This window comes from Rhinopithecus bieti, unplaced genomic scaffold, assembly GCF_001698545.2.
Source record: "Rhinopithecus bieti isolate Rb0 unplaced genomic scaffold, ASM169854v2 scaffold_18285, whole genome shotgun sequence".
In the NCBI taxonomy this organism is placed as follows: domain Eukaryota; kingdom Metazoa; phylum Chordata; class Mammalia; order Primates; family Cercopithecidae; genus Rhinopithecus; species Rhinopithecus bieti.
Genome location: NW_016809276.1, coordinates 1,795,916 through 1,821,769, shown reverse-complemented (window position 1 = coordinate 1,821,769; position 25,854 = coordinate 1,795,916).

The following is a 25,854-nucleotide window of genomic DNA, read 5'->3' as shown; positions in this document are numbered from 1 at the left end:
GGGTGCTGACGAGTTGATGGGTGCAGCACACCAACATGGCACAAGTATACATATGTAACAAACCTGCACGTTATGCACATGTACCCTAGAACTTAAAGTATAATAATAAAAAAAAAAGAATAAGGTACGGTGCTTGAGAAAACATAGGTTGTTGGCAACACTCCTGGAATTACTAATTCAAGCATTCTGGGGTGAATCCCAAGAAAGCTGCATTTCTAGCAAGTTTCTTGCTGCTGTTGCTGCTGCTGAGAGACCAGCTTGGAGACTATTTATGGCCTGAAAATTGGTCAAACAGTAGCATCAATTGGCAAAGTTAAAAACAACAACAAAACAAAAAACAAGTCAGTTTCTGAACCACACCCAGGACAGCTGAATCATAATCATTGGACTAAATGATACTTGGGTCCTTCCCCACTTTTTTATTCCATGACATTCTTAAAAGATTAAGAATAATGAGAATCCAGGGATGCCTGCAAACAGTCAAATCTCTGTTTTTTATCTTAACTTTCCTGGCATGTATATCACTTAATAAGACCACCAAATTACTACTGCTTTGATAATGCCCATTTTCGTGTCACTCTAGAAAGAATAAGTCTTTAAAATCAAACAGATTTGAATGTAAGATTCAAATCTTCCATGTGCATGTGTGTAAGCTGGAAATAACATAATTATTTAATTTTATGATGATTATACAGCTCTTTCACATAGCATCTAAGATGTAAATTTATTTTTTTAATAAAAATAGTGTCATTCTTTATTCATGTGTTCCATAAATATCATTAATTTTGTATATCTGACACTCATAGGATTTAATGCCACAATTGTTTATGGTATATTACATTGTATAATTGGAGAAAATGTGTTGTTTAGGAAATGTGAAATATAATTTTTCTTTTTTCTTTTGCCAGGAATGTTGGCCCACCCCTGTAATCCCAGCACTTTGGAAGACCAAGGCAGGCAGGTCACCTGAAGTCAGGAGTTTGAGACCAGCCTGGCCAACATGGTGAAAGCCTGTCTCTACTAAAAATACAAAAATTTGTCAGGTGTGGTGGCATGCACCTGTAGTCCCAGCTACTCGGGAGGCTGAGGCAGGAGAATTGCTAGAACCTGGGAAGTAGGGACTCTGTCTCAATCAATCAATATTTTTTTCAAATCAAAGTATCCTTAATTGCAATGTTAACAATGATGAAAGGATGCAGTGTCCAAGACCTCAGTGACCTTGATCTTTTCATTGTTTTAGCAGAAGAGTAGGAAATGAGAAAGCAAGTATTTTCCTGTGAACTCTAGACTTATGGAGGCTTTGGGCAAACGGGTCAATATTATCCTTACTTCAAGTTGTAGGGCTTAGGGCTTCTGCAAGCCTACCCTGAAGGGTCAGATACGAGGAATCTCCAAAAGTTGTTCTCTAGCTATGCTTCTAGTTGAGGGCAAAAGCAGCAGCTCCTGCTCATTTGTAAGTCAAGCAGGTGTTGAAATTCAAGCTTCTACAAGTTATGATGAAATTGCAGTGGGGAGTGAGTCACACAGGATCCCAGAGGCTCATTGCCGGTGTCAGGAAGCTAATGGATTATGCTCGCCACACAGGGATGCTGGGCCATGTAGGTGGCCTGACCTGGTTTGGCTGTGCAGAGCAGGAGATGCCTCTAATACCCAGCCAGGGCTGAGTTTTATGCAGCCCTGGAAAGTTTTCTCCAAGCAGCTCTGACCCCAAGGAAAATGCTGCTCTTTCAGACTGAAAGCCTTGAAATTGCTTTAAAATGATTTGGTGAAGGCAACCTTGACTTGGTCTCCCAAGGAGCAGGAGGATTCTGCTGTGAAATGACAGCGGGACACAGAATTTTCCACATACTTTACATGCCAGATCTCAATCTTTATAACTACCTACCATATAATTATACACAATTTAAATATATTAGCTTATTTTATATAATCATTTTATGCAGGAGATTCTGAGGTTTCATGAGATAGTATAACCTAAATAGATTTACCCAGCAAGTAAGGGTTCATGTAGGGGTTCAAACCCCACGACTGTCGGATGGCTGAAATGGTTTTTTTTTTTTTTCTTTTTTTGAGACGGAGCCTCGCTTCTTCACCCAGGCTGGAATACAGTGGCATCATCTCAGCTCATTGCAACCTCTGCCTCCTAGGTTCAAGTGATTCTCCTGCCTCAGCCTCCCCAGTAGCTGGGATTACAGGCATGTGACACCATGCCCAGCTAATTTTTGTACTTTTAGTAGAGACAGGGTTTCACCATGTTGGCCAGGCTGGTCTCAAACTTCTGACCTCAAGTGATCCGCCAGCCTCGGCCTCCCAAGTGCTGGTATTACAGGCATGAGCCACTGTGCCCAGCCGATATTTTCTTAACTACTCCGTCTGTGTTCTTCAAACTTGTGTCATTTAAGCACCTTCTGCACTATGATCAAACTATGTATTTTTTTTTTTTAAGTTTTTGGTGTAAAATAGTTGTGCCTCAATCTAAGCAATGTTATCTATTAAACTATCATTTTTGATGCTTTACTTACGATTTTTTCACCTAAAACATAGTGATGTTAAAAAAACATGTTTCACTTATAAATTATGATCACAATACATCAGGATGATATAGCCACTGAGTATGTAGCCTCTCAAGGAATGAACCATTCTTCACTATTGTTTATCCAAGATCTCTCTTTCTGCCCCCTTGCCCTTCTTCCTCTCTCCCTCCCTTTCATTGTTCCTTTCTCCGTTCTGACCCCAATTTTCAGGAAGCTGACCACATCTGTTTTGGCCTTATTACACCTCCCACCATTGCCCTATGCTTTTCTCAGCTGCTTCTTCGAATGCTTGGCTACAGACTGGATCTCCACCTCTCCAGATCCCTATCACATAGCTTCCAGTTTCCTGAGAATCTCTTTAAAGAGAAAAAGTGGAGACGTAGAGTGGAAAAAAGCAATACATGAGAATGACGACAACAGATACAATTATAGAGCTCTTACTACGTGTCAGGATATGGTATCAGTACTTTTCATAGTTTAATTATTTCGAACCTCACTACATTATGTGATAATAGTATTATTCTATATTACAGATGAGGACACGGAAACAAAGCGCTTGTCTCTTGTCTAAAGTCACCAGCTGGGACAAGGATGTGACCTAGACAGTCACTCGGCAGCTCAGAGTTTTAACCTCTTTTCTAAAAATGTCATGCTTTTAAAAAATTCCCTTCGGTGAATTCCTCTCTACAGGTTCTTGATCAGTTCTTTAGATTTTTTCTTGGAAACTCTCCAAAACGTCCCTGAAAGAACCTTAGCCTTATTGTGAGAGTTGTTGGTTTTATTTCAGAAAGGGGAACTCATGAATGCCCTAATATGTGTCAAATTTTCCATTCTGAAAGTCTACAAAGGTCTTTAACCTTACAAAAGAACATTCATTCCCAAGCATAGTATAGGGAAAATTTTATGTTTATGTAACTTAAAATAGGGTCTTTCTGTTTCAAGGATGGAAGTCAAGAGCTAAGAATATGTGGACACTGTAAAGTTCTATACTATGGTTTCAGTCATGAGCCATGGCATGGAACGTTTCTGAATATAAATCAGAGTCCCTGACTCACCGCTTTGCTACAGTATCAACCATGTAAGGAGTAGACCAAATTTTGACTAATTATATCTTTAAAAAAACACAACACAATAAACAAACTTGTTTGTATCTTATATCAGAGAGAAAGACTGGTAAACTGGAAAAACCATGGCTCTTGGAATTAGGAGGATTTCAGTTAACACCTGGCCACTTATGAGCTGGGGGACATAACATTAAAACAAACTTCAGTTCCTTGTCCAAAAAATGAGCTTAAACAACTCAGAAGAATTGGGGGAAAATTAACTGCGTCCAAAGTCTATTTAGCACTTTGGCATGTGAAAGGGATTCAGTGCTACCCCATCCCACAACTTCTCTTTTTTGCCATCTCTAACATAACCAGTTCCTCTAGAATCCACATCCCTGAACACCAAAACTTAAAAGTCTACCAATTCCTTGAAGTATTTAACTTTTCCTAAGACAAATATTTCTTTTTTAAATTTGAAGATACCCATACCAATTTCCTTTTGTCAGATCCTTATTTTGTGAATCCTAGATCCAGAGACTTTAGCATCGATTGTAGCACAGTTCATCAAAAACAATCCAACTCTTTGTTAGGAAGTTCAGATTTTTTAAGACAATTCGATTAATAATAGCATCCACCAACACATGTATTTTCTCTTTAGACCTTCCCTTGACCTGAGATCTTTACTTCCCTTACGTTATTCTTCTGTCTCCCCATTTCTCTCTCTCTCTCTCCCACCCCCGGTCCATGTTATGTATTCCATTCAACTTGTTTCCCCCCACCCCGCTCCCGCAACCTCTGCCACCGGCCTAATTGACCTACTCCTGCTTTCTGTCATTCTCCTATTCCACTTCTTCAGAAATGCATCTGGCAAAGATGCAGAAGGAATAAAGGCAATTGTGAAGGCAATGACCTTCTACTCTTAAATTGGTTTAAGAAAGCATTAAGGCATGAGGATGAGAATTACCATATTAACACATTTGCCCAACTATATTTTAATTACTCTGCCTCATGTTATTCTAGCCTTTACTCTAGGAGCTCTTGAGTACCACATCTTATCCATACACCTATGCCTGACAACATTGGACCCGAAGAACCCAACAATCTCTGCCCCAAACTGTTGCCCCTATCTTGGAAGCCTATGCTGCCTTCTCAGTTGGCCAAGTAGGCCTCAGCGAGTTGGGTGGAGGGTCACATAACCCTAATCCCACCTACTAGTAGTTGGATCAGAGGCAAAGAGTTCCTCCCAAACAGGGTCCACATGTTCTTTCTCCTAGAAATTTGGCATCCAGTCTCAACTTGTTCAGTCGGGCTCTCTTTTGAAATCAGAGTTGATGTGAAGCCCTACCTGCGGCAGTCATATTTGGTCCTGTGTTGGCAGAGCAGTAAAAAAAGCAAAGGGAATTAACTGTGAAAAGAAATGAAAGATGACAGCAGAGAGAAGAAAGGAGAGAGGAGACAGAGAGAGGGAGATAAAGAGAAAGAACTAGAAATGAGAAGCTATGTTGTCCTCAGAAGAATCTAGCCGCCTTCAATCCAATAGTGATTTATTCTTCAGTCCTAAGGTCAAGAGAGGCCCAACTAACTTTCCTGAACTTGGATGCTCTGAGAAGCCTCTGGATTTAGTGTAAGCTACTCTGTAAGGATGTTTCTTATTCCAGGAAATTTCTGAAAGAAATGGCGTTAGACATAGATGACAAACCTGTGGATTCGGTTCACATAAATTTTTATCCCTGAAGAATCATGTTAGAAAAATATAACATTTTATCAAAGGCTGCTTGGATGCATTGGCGGTAGGGTTTGTGAAATATTTAGGCTCACATGTCAGAAATTCTCAAGCTAATACCAAATCGGAGCCTTCAGTAATTCAGTAACTCGAGTTTGATATCTCCATCCAAAAAAATGACAAAATTGGATAAAAGGTCCAGAATCTGAGAGGTGAAGAAATAATTTTCAATGTGTGGTTTGGACGCAGAACAAGCTAGGTACAAGTCCCAGCTCTGTCACTTACTGAGATTTGGGACAAGTTATTTAATGGCACTAGGGCCGGGCACCATAGCTCACACCTGTAATCCTAGCACTTTGGGAGGTCAAGGCAGGTGGATCACCTGGGGTCAGGAGTTCGAGACCAGCCTGGCCAACATGGTGAAACCCCATCTCTACTGAAAACACCAAAATTAGCCAGCTATCCTGATGGGCACCTATAATCTCAGCTACTGGGGAGGCTGAGGCAGGAGAATCACTTGAACTTGGGGGTCGGAGGTTGCAGTGAACCAAGATTGCCCTACTTTACTCCAGCCTGGGTAAAAGAACGAAACTCAATCTCAAGTAATAATAATTTCACTAGGACTCAGTTTTCTGTTAAACTGATCTTTTCTGTGAGGATTATGAAGGAGAAAGAAGGGGAGGTAGAAGAAGGGGGAGGAAAAGCATGAGAGGAAAGGTTGAGGTAGAGAAAGGAAATGAGAAGTTTCATTTTAATTGTTTTGCTTCAGCTCACTCTAAAGCACTTGCAGACTGACATATAGACATGGAGGTCTTTATGGAACAATTTTAAGGAGTAGGAATGATTCATAACCTTCACCTTTCATGCTTCTGGATAGTTCTTTCTTAAGATATGGGGTCTCACTCTGCTGCCCAGTCTGGATTGCAGTGGTATAGTTATACTTACTGTAACCCGAAACTCCTGTATTCATGGCTTGAGGCATCTTCCTGCCTCAGTCTCCTGAGTAGCTGGGACCACAGGCATGTGCCATCATGTCTCATTTTTCTTTATTGTTTTATAGAGATGGGTTTTCTCTATGTTGCCTAGGCTGGTCTCGAACTCCTGGCTTCAAGCAATCCTCCTGCCTCAGTCTCCCAAAGTGTTGGGATTACAGATGTGAGCCTCTGCACCCAGCCCTGAACTAGTTCTTTTTATAAATGAATTCTTTATATCTTTAGTGGTATAGAAACATTCATATTCATGACTTATCAAGCCTCAATGATCCTAATTGAATGTTTTGGATACTCTGTTTTATCTTGAACTTAAAAATAAATATCTAATTCCCTGATATATTCTAGGGTAATTACATTAATTTATTATTCAACAAAATTATTAAATACCTGCTAACTGGTTTGTAATTTCCTCTCCTGTTTTAATTAATGGAAGCCCCTAGAAACTGCAGATTTTGTTTTATACCTTACATGAATGTGTTTTATACAACAGAAATGTGAAGGCCACATTAGAAGCTGAGGATCTCTGAAGGGAAGTGTATGAATATAACATAATATAAGCCATATTTGATGTCCTTATGTTGCTATGTGACTTGTCTTCAGCCCATTACGTTAGCTCTAATTATACCTATTATCCATTCTGCTACCTTATACCAACATTCCCCATTTTATTTTTCTACTCTTCATATTAGGGAAAATAATTTAATCTTCAGTTCCTATTTGCATAAAAATTTGAATTGTTCTGAATTGAGAATCTAAGTCTCAGTTTATCCTCTAATTCTCAAATTCATTAAAAAGATTTTACATAATCCTTTTAACCCTGCTGTTTCTGTTTTTTGTTGGTTTTTGTTTTGTTTTTTGCATCCATTAAATGGGACTAATAACACCAATTTCATTGTGTTTATCTTGGATGATGTGTTGTACAATATACAGATTTCGTACTATTTAAATAAAAAGCTAACTTTTTTTTCATTATTACTATTCTCATCATTTATTAGTAGGTTATTTTACTTTGTTTTTAGTTTCATTTTATGCTCAATTTGTCCATTATCACACTGAGTTTAAAAAAAAAACTATTGAAAGAGTGACATGACCTTTAAAATGTTCCAGAAAATTTTCATTAGTCATCTTCACTGCCTTCATCCTTGTCCTCCTCCTGGTTTTCATAGGAGTAGGAGTGTAAGCATAATTTTTATAGGGTGACTTCTAAAGGAAAGCATATATGCAGAAAAGTCTGAGTTGTTTGGTAATGAGGAAAGTCAGATCTTGCCTTATCCACACCTGCATACCACTGCCAAAGTCCCCTATCACTTTAGACTCTGTTTGAGAAGTGTGATATTGATTGCTGTGTTGCAGAAGCCAGTCTCGCAGCTGCATCCTCCAGAGAATATGCCACAGTCGGCGGCACAGGATGGATGACTGACAGCCGGCACCCAGTCCTTTTATTCTGACAAAGCTTTCTCTTGATGTTAATTTTCCATCTCCTCTCCTGTTAGCGGTTGCCAGTTTCCAACCTAATGCCCAACTGCCAATCAGCTACTGGTTATTTTTAATTAAGACCACTCAAAAATTTCCCTCACGTAACTTGCATGGAAAAAGGGGGAATCCTTTTATTCATAATCGAATTTAATGTGCAAATTGCCTTCATCACACTTGTCTGGCAGTTCTGTAATGTACCAGGGAAAAAGCAGCATTTTTTCCTCTTCAGCCATGCATGGGCTCCACACATTGTTGCTTGGATACTCAGCCACAATTATCTGTTTTTATTTGTGTCTCATTAAATCTGCAGCAGCTGGGTATTGACTGACTCGGCCCTTGCCCTCCATTGCCTGTGAGCAGATGGCACTGACTTCACTTGGGTCAGACTCTAAGGCGGACCTACAGGAATGACTTACAAGAAAATATCATGGGGTGGGTAATGATGATTCCCTGACAGTGTATAAACCCCAACATGTTATGACCTGACCTGACAAGTATCAGGACACCTATCTTGGTTCACATTCAAGACTCACTTAAATACAGGAATCAAAATGACTTGGCAATGTGGAACATAAAATATATTAAGTTCCTTTGATTTAGACAACTTTTTTTTTTTTTCCTTTCCTTTTTGAGATAGAGACTCGCTTTGTCGCCCAGGCTGGAGTGCAACAGCATGATCTCAGCTCACTGCAACCTCCACCTCCCGGGTTCAAGAGATTCTCCTGCTTCAGCCTCCCCAGTAACTGGAACTGGCACACACCACCACACCTGGCTAATTTTTGTATTTTCAGTAGAAATGGGGTTTCACATTTTGGCCAGACTGGTCTCAAACTCCTGACCTCAGGTCATCTGCCCACCTCAGCCTCCCAAAGTGCTGGGATTACAGGCATGAGCCACCGTGTCTGGCCTCTGTTTTATTTTCTAAGAAAATTTTTACAAATAATTAAAAGCGACCCATAAACACGGGGAGAAATTGTCCCCCCCCCTTTTTATTCTTTATTGTACTATGGAAAAGTCAAGACCCTGTGTGAAGTTTTGAATAATAAATTTGATGTCATCTGGACCATACACTCATAATTAAAAATTGTTTCTAAATTTGATTCTGGGTTTGAGATCCAAATCATACTTTGGGGTTGTTATATCTACACCTGGAGAATGCCCTAGTGTGGGAGGTCCTTTCAGTCTCTTAATCACAAAATAGATGTTTAAAACCTCATAGCTATGGAAAGTTTTATGTAATAGAAGAAAATGCTGCCAGACATTCAATCATGCCAACCAAAGGCCACTAGTGTTCTTCCATTCAGGGTGCAAGCACATGGTTGGTGAGTTCTGGCTGTGCATAAGTTTCATTTGTTCCTAGAAGGTGTTGTAATTTTTAAATAGCTAAAGCTTGACCACGGCACTCTTTTGCTAAAAATCTTCCAATGGCACCCGTCACTTAACAAATTAAAGTTTATATTTCCTGGCAACCTCTAAAAAGTCCTCATTGAATATCCCTACTCCCCCTATTTCCCACTCTTTTCCCCTTTTATTTTGACTGACATCGGAGTGTTCAGTATGCATGGCACTCTTCCATGTTCTTTATGTGTATTATGTCATTTAACTCTCACAACATATGTATTTGCAGATGCATAAACTGAGACTTAGCCTTAGAGAGGTGCTATAATTTGCCCAATATCATAATCACTGGCAGAGATAGCACTGCCTGTGTTCTTGAGGATTTTGCTGCATGGATATCCTAAAGTTCACCATGTTGGGTTACCCATAATGATGCCTCATTGCGTGAGTCCCTCAGTACCTTGTCCAACTCTGCTTTTAAAAGTTGCATGTGAGGCCAGGTGCTGTGGCTCACGCCTGTAATCCCAGCACTTTGGGAGGCCGAGGCGGGTGGATCACAAGGTCAGGAGATTGAGACCATCCTGGCTAACACAGTGAAACCCCGTTTATACTTAAAAAAAAAAAAAACCAAAAAAATAGCCAGGCGTGGTGGCGGGCACCTGTAGTCCCCCCAGCTACTCGGGAGGCTGATGCAGGAGAATGGAATGAACCTGGGAGGCGGAGCTTGCAGTGAGCTGAGATCATACCACTGCACTCCAGACTGGGCAACAGAGTGAGACTGTCTCAAAAAAAAAAAAAAAAAAAAAAAGTTGCATGTGAGTCGGGCACAGTGGCTCACATCAATAACCCAGCACTTTGGGAGGCTGGGGCAGAAGCTTCAATGGAAGTCAAGAGTTCCAGATCGGCCTGGGCAACACAGCAAGACACTATCTCTACTAAAAAAACAAAATAAAATAAAATAAAAATTAGTTGGATGGGTGGTGTGCACCTGTAGTCCCAGCTACTTGGGAACCTGAGGTGGGTGGCTAACTTGAGCCTGGGAGTTCAAGGTTACAGTGAGCCTTGACTATGCCACTGCACTCCATCCTAGGTGACAGGGTAAGGCCTTGTCTGAAAAATGAAATGAAAAATTAAAATAAAGCTTGCATATCATACCAACAGCTCATTCAATATGTGGTTTACTAATTGTTCATTTATCTTTTCCTTATAATCTCCTAAAAAACTACCCTTTATTTTTTCATATCTAATATCTAGTAAGACACACATAGTATAGGCTGAATAAACAATATTTTATGAATAATGACATACTGTCCACCATTGTGATATAAACACAAAATCACAGTGAAAGAATAGGAATTCAAGATGGAGAATACCATAATAGACAATTTTATAGCAGATAGCAAACACTCCCTGTGCACCAGTCACTTTCACATGGAGTGTTGTATTTGATCTTCAGACCACACATAATATGATTAAATTTTATCTTTGTTTGCCAAATAAGCCTATTTAAATCCTCTAAATCTTTAACCATCTATTTTTCTTTCTCTAGCAACATAGGAACAGGAACACATCTGAAAGTATATATGCCAACACTGTTAATAGTATATTTTGGCAGATAAAGTTATACAGACTTACACTTTTTGCTGTTTATTGCCCTCTTGAGTCATATGATCAAACTAATGATGAAAAAATTCTTCATGTTTGGGCGTGGTGGGTCACGCCTGTAATCCCACCACTTTGTGAGGCTGAGGCAGGTGGATCACTTGAGGCCAGGAGTTCGAGACCAGCCTGGCCAAAATGGTGAAACCTCATCTCCACTAAATATACAAATATTAGCTAGGTGTGGTGGCAGGTGCATGTAGTCCCAGCTACTCAGGAGGCTGAGGCAGGAGAATCACTTGCACCCAGTTCCAGTGAACTGAGACTGTGCCACTGTACTCCAGCCTGGGCAAGAAAGAGTGAGACTCCATCTCAAACAACTTCATGACATGAATCGAGTATTGGATGTGTAGTGTTTGAAGATATTTTGTACAACCAATCATGATGCATCAATGTGGAGTTACAAGGAAAAGTCTGCACTGATGAGAGAAATTTAGTAGCCATAGCACACAAAATGATAATTTACAAAATGGGGATAGATAATATCAACAAGGCAAAACAGAGTTTAAAAAGTGGATAAGATGCCTTTCCCTGCTAATTCATTTAAGCCACCAAAAGATTTCATTCACACATATCTAATCATCCACCTCCCACAAAACACATGGAGACTGCGAATGTGGCCCTTAACTTGAGAAGCTGCAAATTCATTCAGCAAATTCTCGTGGAGTTTCTGCCATGTCCAACAGTAGCTGTTCCAAATAACTTTATCACATGTCATCTCATGGAGGAGGTACTAATATCACCATGTTATAGATAAGGAAATTGAGACTCAGAATGATGAAAGTAACTTATGAAAATTATCAATTAGTGGCTGATTGATAATTTTCGGAAGTTACATTCATCATTCTGGGTCTTCTGATCTCTAGATCCTTTTAAGAAAAGCAAGACAAAAACAGATTGCAAAAGTCATGCTTTTACAAATACTGCTGTAGGAGCAGAAAAGAAGTCTAATTCAGCTACAGGAGCTCACATTATGGATGTTGATTTTAAAACAAACTAAACAATTTAAATAAAATTAGTCTCATATAGGCAGCTTTTTTTTTTCATAATTCTTTTCTTTTCACTCCTCCCTTACCCAACCCTGTGAAACAGTGATGCTCCCAGAGAATTTAGAATGTACACTTGGCATTTTTATAGAAGGATTAATTTCAAGATAGAGTGTGGCAGATTAAAAATGGTCACACAAATGTTGACACTTCTCTCATTGACAGATGGGGTATATCTCACCTCTCTTTGCATCTGAGCTGGCCTGTGACTGCACTGACAAATAGAATACATCAGAAGTGTTTTATGCCAGTTCTCTGTCTAGCTTTGAAGAAGACTGGTAGCTTCTCTCTTGTTCTCTTGGAGCAGCAAGAGAACATGGGGAAGAGATCTGTAAATGCTGAGCCTGCTGTGTGGCAAGAAAATCCAAACTAGCCACATTCAGAGGTTATATGGGAGAGGGAGAGAGGAGAGGGAGAAATGCAGAGAGACGGAGAGAAATGGAGAGAGGCAAACAGATGCAACAGGATATTCAAGCCATTCTAGCTTCCACAAGACCTAAGATTTTATGGATCAGAGACAGGTGGCCCCTGATGTGTGCTGACCCAAAAAATAGAGATCTAATTACAACAATGTAATAATTGAAGCCACCAAGTTTTGGTGTACTTTGTTATACCACAATAGATAACCAAAACAGAAAGTCAATTTCTTCTCACTTCTAGGCTTAGAAGGATTGAGAGAAAGTCAGCAGGTATCTCTCCTGCCTGTTCTTTCTTATCTCTCTTCCACACTGCACTTTCTAACCTAGCAATGGAAGGCCATTTATCCCAAGATGCACTTTTGTCAGTATAGGGAGATTCTAGCTGTGAATTGGGGTCAGTTACTACACTGTTGGCAGGATGAAGGGAAGCATAATACTAACATTTGAAACTGAAAACAGAGTAAATTGTCCACATGAACACCTTCTTTCAATCATTCAGCAAACCATCCCCATGTCCCGGAGTCTGTCTTTATCAGTGGCACATACTGCTATAGTCTCACATAAAACAGCCTTTCACAGGAACTTTGGTCATTTCGAATCTATAGAAATAGAAGCTCTAAAGAGCCTTAGATTCTCTTTGGTATATCTCCTTAATTTTGCTGCAGTCTTTCTTCTCAAGTGAGAATTTCAAAGATCAATAAAACTTTCTGAGGGTCAACTCTCAATATTTGCAAAACAAAAAATCTGTATGATACCTTTTATACCAACTATATATTTTAAAACAACTGATTTGAGTCTATGGAGTAATAGTCTCACCTTTGCCAGGTGTCATATGCAAATTGTTGCTGTCTATTTAATATTGAAGTTTCGATCCCATATTAGGATTAAGGCTCATATAACACCAAACATAGAAGAAAACTTAATGATGATCTGGTCCAACCTCTTTTTTTTTCCAGATGAGTTAAAGGAGGTCCTAACATTATAAATGACTGTTTTAAGGTTACTGGATCAATTAGTGCTACCGACTATAAAACAAGGTTTCTTAACCTCACCACTATTGACATTTCATTTCATGCTGAATTATTCTGTTGAGAAGAGCTGTCCTGTGAATTGTAAAATGTTAAGTAGCAGCCCTGACCTCCACCCTCTAGATGCCAGTAGCACGAGAGTGCCTCTTGATTTTGCCAAGTATCCCCTGGTGAGCAAAATCACTCTTAAGTTGAAAATCATTGCTCTTGAGGGTCTCATATATGAATAAATTTTATTTTTTTCTTCACTTTGCTTTCCTTTGCCTGCCCTCAACCTAACCTGCAGTTCATATGCCCTCAAGAGAGACAAATTAAAACACTCTTTCCTTTTTATAGGAGTCAGAGTGTAATAGGTTCAACAAATATGATGCATTCTTGAAAGATACTAAATATTTAGAGTAAGTCAGTCAAAAACCAAATCTTCGCCATCTATATCCCTCCAAAACTTTCTTTTTCTGGCCTGTTGCTGTAACAGCTTACTGAGCAATCAATAAAATCTGATACTTCAAAGTCTGTTTTTTGGATAGGCAGAGAATGTCAATCCCTGTTCTCATCAAACTGAGGGGAAAGAAACAGCTCTTTAAACATAAAGACATTTCTGCTTGTTGACTTCAGGTAATTCTTCTCAATTTAACTTGTTCTCTCCAATGATGACTTGAAGTTTCAGCAAGGTCATGATTCTCTATGATGGAAACACCTGTGGCATTTATTTTAAAGTCTTCTGAATAAGGAAAAAAAAGCCCAGCTCTTTAAAGAGACTTCTGTTCACTGACAGTTTCTGTACTCACGATTTCATGAACTCACTCTGTACCAGATGTGTTTATGTGGTTAGAAGATGCAGTAATGACAGGAAAATCCCTGGACCCCGAAGGACCATAACCATGAACCAAAAACATAAACAGAGTCCATTGTGCTAACTGCAATGATAGACTTAGCCTTCAAGTGTTGAACTCAACCCGTGAAAGAGGGCCCAAAATGTGATGAGAAGTAGGACTAGCCTACAAAGAAGTAGGCTAATTTCTAGGCCACAGGGACATCATGTGCAAAGGCAGAATGACATTACAACATCCTTCTCTATTTAAATGGCTAGAAGATATTTATAAAATAATATACTAATAAATTATAGACTAGAGTATTATTAGGAAAAAAAGTCAAGGAAAATGTTCTGGCTCCAGATAAAGTTTTTTATCTACTCCAGTAAGAACTTATACTTTCTCCTGGGGCAATGAGAAGTCAACAGAGGTTTATGCAGGATGTGACACGACCAGATTTGGGATACGTAAAATTATTCCGAGGCAATAAAAGAAATGCCAGATTAAAAGCTAGATGATAGCCCAAGGAAAAAGATGATGAAAATCTGAAGGAGAGAGGAAGCAGTGGAGGGAAAAAGAAGAGTAAGAGGAAAAGGAAAATAAGGCAAGAAGGTGGGAAATATATAGGGAACAAAATCTAAGGATGAACTGATGAACTTTTGTTACTAATTAGGCATGAGGATGAACTAGAAAGAAAGTTAAGAGAATGGAGGAGGATGTTTAAGACTGAAGAAAATAAAACATTTATTTTGGTGGTGCTGACTTTGCAGTATCTGTGAGATAATTAGTTTGTCTCAGAAGGAGTATAGCATGCAGAGTAGAAAGCCATCCCAGCTACTCGGGAGGCTGAGGCAGGAGAATGGCGTAAACCTGGGAGGCGGAGCTTGCAGTGAGCTGAGATCCGGCCACTGCACCCCAGCCCGGGCGACAGAGCGAGACTCCGTCTCAAAAAACAAAAAAAAAAAAACAAAACTCAACAGCTCTCCATATAAGATTTTCACCACAGGACCTCTGCACATTATGTTTTATCTGCCTGGAACCTCTCTCATTACCCCTGTCAAAAGCTTGACTTTTTAGACTGGGCACAGGGGCTCACACTTGTAATTCCAGAACTTTGGAAGGCAGAGGTGGGAGAATCAGTTGAGTTCAGGAGTTGGAGTCCAGCCTGAGCGACATAGCAAGACCTCATCTCTAAATTATATATATAATTATANATTTTTTGTAAAGATGGGGTTTTGCCAGGCTGGTCTTGAACTCCTGGGCTCAAGAGATTCGTTTGCCTTGGCTTCACAAAGTGTTAGGATTATAGGCGTGAGCCACCACACCTGGCCTTTTTATCTTTTTTTTGTTGAGACAGGTTGAACTGTCTGTTGTCCAGGCTGGAGTGCAGCCTCAACCTCGGACTCAGGTGATCCTGACATGTAAGCTTAGTGAGTAGCCAGGACTACAGATGCGTGCCACCATGCCTGGCTAATTTTTTTGTAGAAACAAGGTCTCCTTATGTTGGCCAGGCTGGTCTCAAACTCCTTGGCTCAAGCGATCCCTGGCCTTGGCCTCCCAGAGTGTTGGGATTACAGTCAGGAGTCACTGCACCAGACCTGAAAATATTTCTAATCTTTGAGTTAATGCCTGTTACTCAGGAAATACAGTGTATACGTGGAAAATTCTATATTTGAATTTTAGAAAATTTTGAACAATTTTATTATGTTTCTATGGTTGTGTTTATTAAAAGCGCCTCCATTTCATATACCTGAACAAAGAAAGGTATATGAGTTCTGAGTTCTAAATTCTTAGATTAAATGTCTTTTTAAATAAAAAAAAAGGTAATTTTCATGGTGTTCTGCTGGGAAAAGCACAGTGCTGTGGGTTTGTGAGATAAGGAACAAAAGTGTTCCTGCTGGGTTAGAATCATTTGCTTCTTCCACAGTGAAAGAGAATTCTGTAATGGACTATAGTGAGTTGTGACTTACTTTGGCCAATGAACTCATTTTTTGATGAGTTTTCATCATCTCCCCTTTCCTTTCTGTCTCAAGATCAGCAGTGCTTCTGACAGAGGCTGCCACTCAGTTCCGGGTGTGGAGCGGAAGCTGAGCTGGCCAGCCATGGACACCGATGTGAACTAGAAATCAACTGTTTATTGTTGTATGTCGTTGTGATTTTGAGGATTTTTCTTACTGTGGTATGGCCCAGCCTGTCCTGACTCTTATAATGCGGATGTTTTCCCTACACTGCAATCTCAGCCCTCAGGGATGTGTCCCCGCCTTGAGAAATAAGATTCATTCAGAGGATGTGGTTGTTTTCTTTCTCACTGAGGATGCAGGGTAGAAGGAAATGGGCTTTGCAAGAATTTTAGTGAAGATAAAGCCAACTCATTATCCATGAAAATTATGCAGAGCACAGGATTTGAAGTCAGATAGTCCTGAGTTTAAATCAGAGCTACCACTTACGTGCTGTGTAGCCTTAAGGGAATTATTCAGTCTTTCTAAAAATCAAGTTTTCTTTCTATAAACCTGGGATAAAAATACTTATATTACAGTGTTTAATTGCATACTGATTAAATTATATATATGAAGGTATATACATGTATGTATGGCCCTTAGCAGAGTATAGCAGACCAACTTATGGGTTTACAAGATGCATATATTCATATATATAAATTATATATATGAAATATATAAATGAGAGCCAGAGCGCTAGCACGCAGGAGAGCGAGCTGGGCACGGTGGTATGAGCTCATTGTTCCACTTACTAGGCAGGTTGAAGCAAGAGGATCGTTTGCGCCCAGGAGTCTGAGGTTGCAGTGAGCTATAATAGTGTCACTATACCCCAGCCTGGGTGACAGAGTGAGATCTTATCTCAAAAATAAAAATAAAGTTTTATTTTTTAATTTTTAGCTCACAGTTGTATACATTACTCTGGATATAAGTAGGTTCTTCTTGTTATTCTCACTGCATTTTTTTTTTTTTTGAGACAGGGTCTTGGCTCACTGCAGCTTTAACCCCTAGGTTCAAGCAGTTCTCCCACCTCAGCCCCCCAAGTAGCTAGGACCACAGGTATGTGCCACCACACCCAACTAATTTTTATTTTTTTGTATTTTTCAGTACAGATGGGGTTTCACATATTGGCCAGGGTCATCTCAAACTCCTGACCCCAAGTTATCTGCTTGCCTAGGCCTCCAAAAGTGTTGGGATTGCAGGCATGAGCCACTGAGCCTGGCCTTCTATGATCCCTCTATAGAATATGTAATGTGTAATTATGTAATGAATTGTTTCTGTACTTGATCTGTCTCTTCTACCAGACTGCAAACTCCCTGACACCACGAACCCTAGCTGCTTAACTGACAAATACATCCCCATTGTTTGGCATTGTGACTAAATAATCAGTGAATGAGTGAATACTGGGTATATGAGTCATTAAAAAGGTTTAACACTATTTGGAGCTTGGTGTAAGAATGATTGGTTTTCACACTTTGATACCCGGAACTATCATAAAACCACCAAATGTGATTTCTGAGCCCAAGAGTTGACACTTTGAATCCCTCTTCCATTCTCAGCAACAATAGACTGAATTCCAGCCATTTTTTTTTGTTCTCCTGGTTAACCACAAGGATGGAACTGAGTTGCAGTACAGCTTGGAAAAGGTGTTTAAAACAAATGTGCCACAAATCCCTTTCTTAGGATGCTAACCATCTCAAGGAATGAGAAATATGTTGCTGGAAGAGGATCTGTTCTGCTTTTTAGTGAAATTATGCAGCTGCAATCATGTTACCTCAAACTCAATTTCCAAATGACAATGTGTGAAAAAGATCACACATCATAGGATAAAATCTGTTAGGCCTATATTTCTAAAAGATATTAGGGCTGTGAGAGGGTCAGAAGAAAGGAAGATCTTTCTAGTCCAGTCCAGGCTCTAGACAGAGAATCAGTTCACTAGATGCTTGCCCAAGGCTGCCTAACCTATGAAGTTTCATGATATTGCTTCCAATTTTTATGGGTTCATCTTTTTTGAAAAAAAAAAGAAAAAAAAGGTTTGGCTGTATCCTCACCCAAATCTCATTTTGAACTATAACTCCAATAATTCCCATGTGTCATGGGAGGAACCAAGTGGGGAGTGATTAAATTATGGGGGTGAGTCTTTCCTGCACTGTTATGATAGTGAATGAGTCTCAAGAGATCTGATGATTTGATAAGAGGAAACCCACTTCACTTGGTTCTCATTCTCTTCTCTTGTCTTCTGCCATCTGAGATGTGCCTTTCACCTTCCATCATGATTGTGAGGCCTCCCCAGCCATGTGGAACTGTAAGACCAATAAACCTCTTTCTTTTGTAAATTGCCCAGTCTTGGGTATGTTTTATTAGAAGTGTGAAAACGGACTAAAACAGTGAATTGGTAGCAGTAGAGTTGGGTGTTGCTGAAAAGATACATCAAAATGTGGAAGCAGCTTTGGAACTGGGTAACAGGCAGAGGCTGAAACAGATTGGAAGGCTCAGAAGACGATAGGGAAATTTGGAAAAGTTTGGAACTTCCTAGAGACTTGAATGACTGACAAAATGCTTATAGTGATATGAACAATAAGGTCCAGGCTGAAGTGGTCTCAGACGGAGATGAGAAACTTGTTGGGAACTGGAGCAAAGGTGACTCTTGTTACGTTTTNTGATTTGATAAGAGGAAACCCACTTCACTTGGTTCTCATTCTCTTCTCTTGTCTTCTGCCATCTGAGATGTGCCTTTCACCTTCCATCATGATTGTGAGGCCTCCCCAGCCATGTGGAACTGTAAGACCAATAAACCTCTTTCTTTTGTAAATTGCCCAGTCTTGGGTATGTTTTTATTAGAAGTGTGAAAACGGACTAAAACAGTGAATTGGTAGCAGTAGAGTTGGGTGTTGCTGAAAAGATACATCAAAATGTGGAAGCAGCTTTGGAACTGGGTAACAGGCAGAGGCTGAAACAGATTGGAAGGCTCAGAAGACGATAGGGAAATTTGGAAAAGTTTGGAACTTCCTAGAGACTTGAATGACTGACAAAATGCTTATAGTGATATGAACAATAAGGTCCAGGCTGAAGTGGTCTCAGACGGAGATGAGAAACTTGTTGGGAACTGGAGCAAAGGTGACTCTTGTTACGTTTTAGCAAAGAGACTGGCAGCATTTTGCCCCTGCCCTAAAGATTTGTGGAACTTTGAACTTGAGAGAGATGATTTAAGGTATCTGGCAGAAGAAATTTCTAAGCAGCAAAGCATTCAAGAGGTGACTTGTGTGCTGTTAAAGGCATTCAGTATTATAAGGGAAACAGAGAATGAAAGTTTGTAAAATTTGCAGCCTGACAATGTGATAGAGAAGAAAATCCCATTTTCTGAGGAGAAATTCAAACTGGCTGCAGAAATGTGCATAAGTAAAGAGGAACCAAATGTTAATCCCCAAGACAATGGGGATAATCCCACCCATAAGTGGGCAAAGGACATGAATATTTTTCAAAAGAAGATATCCAAATGGCCAAACATAGTAAAACATGCTCAACATCACTAATCAGGGAAATGCAAATTAAAATCATCATGAGGTGCCACCTTACTCCTGCAAGAAAGAACATTATTTTGAAAAACAATAGATGTTAGTGTGGATGTGGGGAAAAGGGAACACTTACATACTGCTGGTGGAAATGTAAATTAGTATCTCTGGAAAAGAGTATGGAGGTTCCTTAAATAGCTAAAAGTAGATATACTATTCAATCCAGCAATTCCATTACCCAAAGGAAAATAAGTCATTATACAGACACTTGCACACATATGTTAATAAGGGCAGAATTCAGAATTGCAAAGATGTGGATCCAACCTAGGTGCCCATTGGCTAATGAGTGGATAAAAAAAAGGTGGTATATATACACTCTGAAATACTACTCAGTCATTAAAAGGAATGAAATAAAGTCTCTTGCAGCAACTTGGGTGGAGCTAGAGGCCATTATTCTAAGTTGACTAACACAGGAGTAGAAAACCAAAAACCGCATGATCTCACTCATAAAGAAGAGCTAAGCTATGAGTAAGCCAAGTGATATAATGAACCTTAAAGACTCAGAAGGTAGCAGGTGGGAGGGGCTAAGGACAGAAAATTACACATTAGGTGCAAAGTACTCTACTTAGGTTATGAATGCACTAAAATCTCAGTATTCACTACTGTATAATTCATCCATATAACAAAAAAATCACCTGTACACCAAAAGCTATTGAAATAAACATTTTTAAAAAAACATTAAAAAAACTGATACCTCTCACCTAGAAAAAACAACAAAGTTTCTTCCCCAGTAATGATTCATTTGAGTTAATGTGTAATCTGTCCAGTTTGTAATGACATTTTCAGCATTTAAGTAGAGAGGATAGTGTGCTCTTAGGTAATTACTAAACACTCAATAGTTATAAAATCCATGTATCTGCATTTAGATAACAGGGATCTCTTTTATAAATCCAGTTTATTGTGCCTCATCTCACACACTATTTGCCTTCCCATCTTTCTCTATGACACCAGGGACAAATAGTTTGGCCAAAATCCTTCTAGTTGTATGTTGGATCTGCATATCTTCCAATCCCACAACCTTATCTACTCTACATCCACACAACTATCTTTATATGATGAACATTTTCTCAAGTCCTATTATGCTTTGGGCCTGAGCTAAATGATTAAAAGATGATTCAGATGTAATTCTTGTACACCAGGGATAGACAGATGCAAAGGATTATTTGTCAAAACCTCTATGTCTTTGTAATTCCCTGTTAAGATAGAGTAAATTTACATCCATGGGAGTTATTTATATATAAGGAAATGATGGTTGAGAGAAGGTGAGATACTGAAACTAAGGGTGTGCAACCAAGACTCAAACATAGGCTTCTTGACCTTAACTAAGATTTGTGTTTTACTTTCATGGAGCACTATCCAGTCTTAGATTCATACTGAAGACAGGAGTGGGAGTTGATATTTTTTCCAGCAGGAAAACAATGAAGTAAAAAGTATCTTCTTGATTAATCCTAGTTCAGAAAACTCAACTTTAACTTCACCAAAAAAGGGGAAAAAAAGTTCATAGGAAATTTTTTATTTATTCATATTTTAATTAGTCTATTAGCATGTAGAGGTAATGCACTTAAACGGGACCTTGGCAGGAAAAGCACATTTTAAACAATAAGAAACCAGGGAAAACATCGAACATAGCTATTATTTTTGGCAGGAGTCTTTTCTTACATCTTCTTTTTTTTTCCTTTTTGCTTCTCCTTTCTGGTAACAAAAGGGGATAAAAGTTCAAATGGAAGAAGAGTGCACAGAGGTGGGGATTAACATTTAATTTACATAATGTCAATGTGTTAAAGACTAGGTGCAGTAGTATCAAATATTCTTAGTTAAGAAGCAGCTCAAAATAGGAACCTCTTTTATTGCACACATTCACCAAGTTCATTGTGCGGCTAAGTTAAAAACGAACACCATTTTCTCAGCAAAGGCAGCACAAGATCTGCATAGAGGTATATAATTATGTAGAAAGAATAGTTCTTCTTTTGATTCACTCCCCAGGTGATGTAATGGAGACATCATTGATGATATAATTTGATCCTCCTGGCCCATCAAATAGTGAAATCCACATAGAATACCATATTTTTATTTTAAAAATACAACACCACTGATGTTGGAAAGTTTTGTGTGTGTGTGTGCGTGTGTGTGTGTTAAGTAGAATCATCAAAATCCCTCTCTGTGAAAAACACAGCTGGCTGCATAGTGGCTCTCCCGCTTGGATGCAGCCAATGTTCCCTGGCAGCTTTCACTCAAGAGTTTTTAAAGAAAGACCAGAGTGCATTCTCCTCTACCCAGCATGCTTAGCTTAATGCCTGCATTGGAACAGTGTTCCAGAAGTCGTCATTCATCACTCAAAAATCAACTCTGCTGTCCATTAGCCAGAAATTTCTGGTTTGATCTCAATGTTGCTGTTTGGGAGTGAGGGAGGAGGAGAATGAGAACCAATGACCCAGTTTTAAGATCAATGGGGTATAATGGACACAACATGGGATCCATAATAACTAACTGGGTTCAAAGAGTGTCACAGTGGGGATGCTTCTTCCCCTTGCATTTTATGTATTTTCAGCTATAGGAAACTTGACTGTTGGGATACTTCTGGGTACATGTCTTTACCTTCTACATCTCAGGGAATCTGGCATGACAATCACATAGGTAAATTTGTGAAAGATGGGATATTCAGCTCCACATTGCACTACTTCCTCTTGGGGTTCAAGTCCACATGTCCAGTGGTCCTTTCAAGCTTTCTTACCTAGGTAGACCCTTTCCACATGATTAGGCCTGCTACCGTGACCCAGAGTTGCGTGGGACTGGGTGAGTCCAACAGTCTAACTTGTGGTTAAAGTAGCAGCAAGTTCATCTGGCTAACAGAGTTAATGTGACCTCCTTTGATCTTATACAGCCTTCATGGTCACCAAAGAGCTCTTTAAGCTTCCCTGTGTATTCTTTGTTCTAGTTCAGGTTGTTCAGAATCCAGACTGGAAAATGGATGATATATATAGTTATCTAAGTGATAATGATAATGCCTGTTTAATAGTTTCAGACAAAAGATGAAGTTTAAAGTGAAAACGTACAAAACATCTTACACAGTAGCTATGAAAGACAACTCAAATCGTACTTGACATCACTGCTCCCAGGAAAATTTATACCATTGGCCAGAAAAAGTTCCCATGCCTGTCCTGTCCTTTCCGGACAGGAACGTTCAGAATGATTGTTTTAGATGATTGTATACATGACCTGTTCTTCCTCAAAACCATTTAATGGCTCTCCTAGATGAAGAGGACAAAGTTCAATGTCCCTGGCACAGCCAAGAGGACATTTAGCAATCTGACCATTCCTTTCACTTCCCTCACATCAGTCTTTTCCCCAATTTAGGTCCTTCCAGGCCTTAGCTCATGTTGAGCCTCCTGTCTGAAATGTTTTCACCTTTCCTTCTGCACTGGGAATTTTTACCTGACCCACTTTCAAGGCCAAACTCACATGCCTCCTTCGCTGTAAAGTGTATTAATTGTTTGTACCTCTGTGTTCTCAGAACTTTTTATTCATATTTTTACAATAGATTAATCACACTGTAACATCATTAATGTGTTTTCCTGGAAAAGCTAGGACTCCTAGAGGATCAAGATCATCAATTTATCACTTCTGTGTCTACAGGGCTTGAAACACACTAGGTATTAAATAAATGTATAAGGGATTGGATATACAGTACTCACAAAAAGTCTAATTGAGATTACAAAGTGTGAAAGAATTAAAATAAAATTCCATTATTTAACAAGAAAAACACCACCTTTAAAACACAGATCAAACCCTTTGTTTGCCTTGTTCTTACATCCCTTTGCATTCATGGAGTTGTTAGTTTCTTCTCCCTTTAGCTTTATAACTCGCTATTGAGTATTTGTGTTTATAAACCAAATGATGTTGGTTCTTATGTGATCAAATTATGTACAACTGATGACTGGGTGTGTTGCAGGGTATTTATAACAGCTCCGTGAAACTTGGGAACAATTTTTTAGGAGAATTCTAGTCAAGAAAAACTGTTTATTCCCCCACAGACACTGTCTGGTAAAAGCAATGGATTTTACAGAGAAATTGCATTCATAAATGCAAAATATTTTAACAAATATTAACAATAATAGCTAATTTTTATTTAGTAATTAGTATGTTTCCAACACTTTCTAAAGCATTTTACAAATATTAACTAATTTTCAGGATAATGCTATTGAATGTTTATAATTTCCCCAATTGACAGCTGAGAAAAATGAGGTTACAGGGGTAGGAAGTATCTCAGCCACTATCTGAACCTAATCAGCTGATTCCCGGTCCCGCATTCCTAACTTATCAAACGTCACTATTGTGGAAAGCAAAAAAGGTCGAACAATTTCAAAATAGCTCATGCATTTTACTTGTGGTTCTGAAATGCTGTAAAAGGGCACAAGGTCTGAAGTAATGCTTTTATTCTTCCTTTTTTTCTTGGTATTGCTCTCACATGTCTCAGTGACTCCAGCATCATTCTCTCCAGTGCCTCTGCATTTACTGCCTGCTATGTAAACACTTCTCAGTCCCTGGCCTGTGCCTCTTTCCTACTCTCCATTCCCCATTTCTGACTCACAATCCCCATGAACAATGTCAAATGGGACACCTAAGTAAGACAGTACCCTCCTCACCTCAAGTATCACCTCCTGAAGAAAGTTTTCTCCAAGTAGCCACACTAAAGCATCACCTGCTCATCCTCCATCCCATGCATTTCTTTAAACCAATGACTCTCTGGATTTATTGTATTAATTTATGGGCTAAGTGTGTGTTATCTGTGTCCTCCCTCACTTCTAGCACATGGATTTCTAGACACCAAGAACATCATTTCAATCATCGCTCAATCGCCTTGCTTAGTTCTCAAAACAAAAAGTATGGTGGTCTCAGTGGAACTTATACGGGAGAGAAAAGTCAGAGGCCTAGTTACAACTGGTGAATGGGGAAAGCTTGAAGACATTCACCCTGTACTATTTTTGTAGTAATATATCAACTTTTCCATAATGCTATATATTTAATATATGCAATACTACAGACACATACCTTCACCTGAGATATATGTATATACATATATATTTATTAATTCTCAAGTCTTGAGAAAATAAAAACAGAAATCTCTCACATAGTAAAATATGTTGGAAATACATGAGGTCTGATTGAGACTCCAGACAAGATGCAGTTAAAAAATATCAGATTTTTGTTCCTTATTCACGTTCTAGTAAAGAACATCTGCAGATATTGTCATAGACATAGCAACACCTGACTCTAATAGTACTAATGTATGCATCGTTATGTATCAGGCATTGAGTTTAATATTCTATGTTGCTTTGTTCTTTTGCATTTTACGCTGCACCACAAAATTGTGAGAAAGACACTTTTATTGCTCCATGAAATATGGAGAAACAGATTCAGAAAATTTTGTTAAATTGCCCTAGGTCAAAAAGTCAGGATTCAGGCTGGGCACAGTGGCTCACAGCTGTAATCACAGTACTTTAGGAGGCCGAGGTGGGTGGATCACCTGAGGTCAGGAGTTCCACACCAGCCTGGTCAACATGGTGAAACCCTGTCTCTACGAAAAACACAAAAATTAGTAGAGACATGGATGTGGTAATATGTGCCTCTAGTCCCAGCTACTCAGGAGGTGGAGGCAGGAGAATTGCTTGAACCTGGGAGGCAGAGGTTGCAGTGAGCTGAGATCATGCCACTGCACTCCAGCCTGGGTGACAAAGACAGATCGTTTCAAAACAAAACAATGAAAGTCAGGATTCAAATCTGAGTTTGACTGATTCTGGTCTATTATCTTAACCATAATGCTATACTAGAAGTTATCGAATATCACAGAGTCCAGTGCAAAACTGGCCAAATGTAGCAATTAACAATCCCCACTCCCCTCCATTCCACCCCTACTGCCTCAGCTCTGTACAGAATGGAGAGGTAAGTAGTAGTATTTATTCCTTGATTAAATTGTCACTAGGATGTGGAAGAAGTCTGTTGTTGACACTTATTTTTTTCCAAATCTGACACTGCATATACCGAATGACTTTTCTAAGTCTTCTATGTCAAGAATAATTTTCATATCAATTAATAGTACATCAAGGTTATTTTGTTTACAATTATTTTTGTCTGCCAGAAATAGGGGCTGCTCTTTGTCTACAGCATAATCTTGGGGTTGGAGTGCTTACACTACTTGGCAACTAGATTCCCAGGTG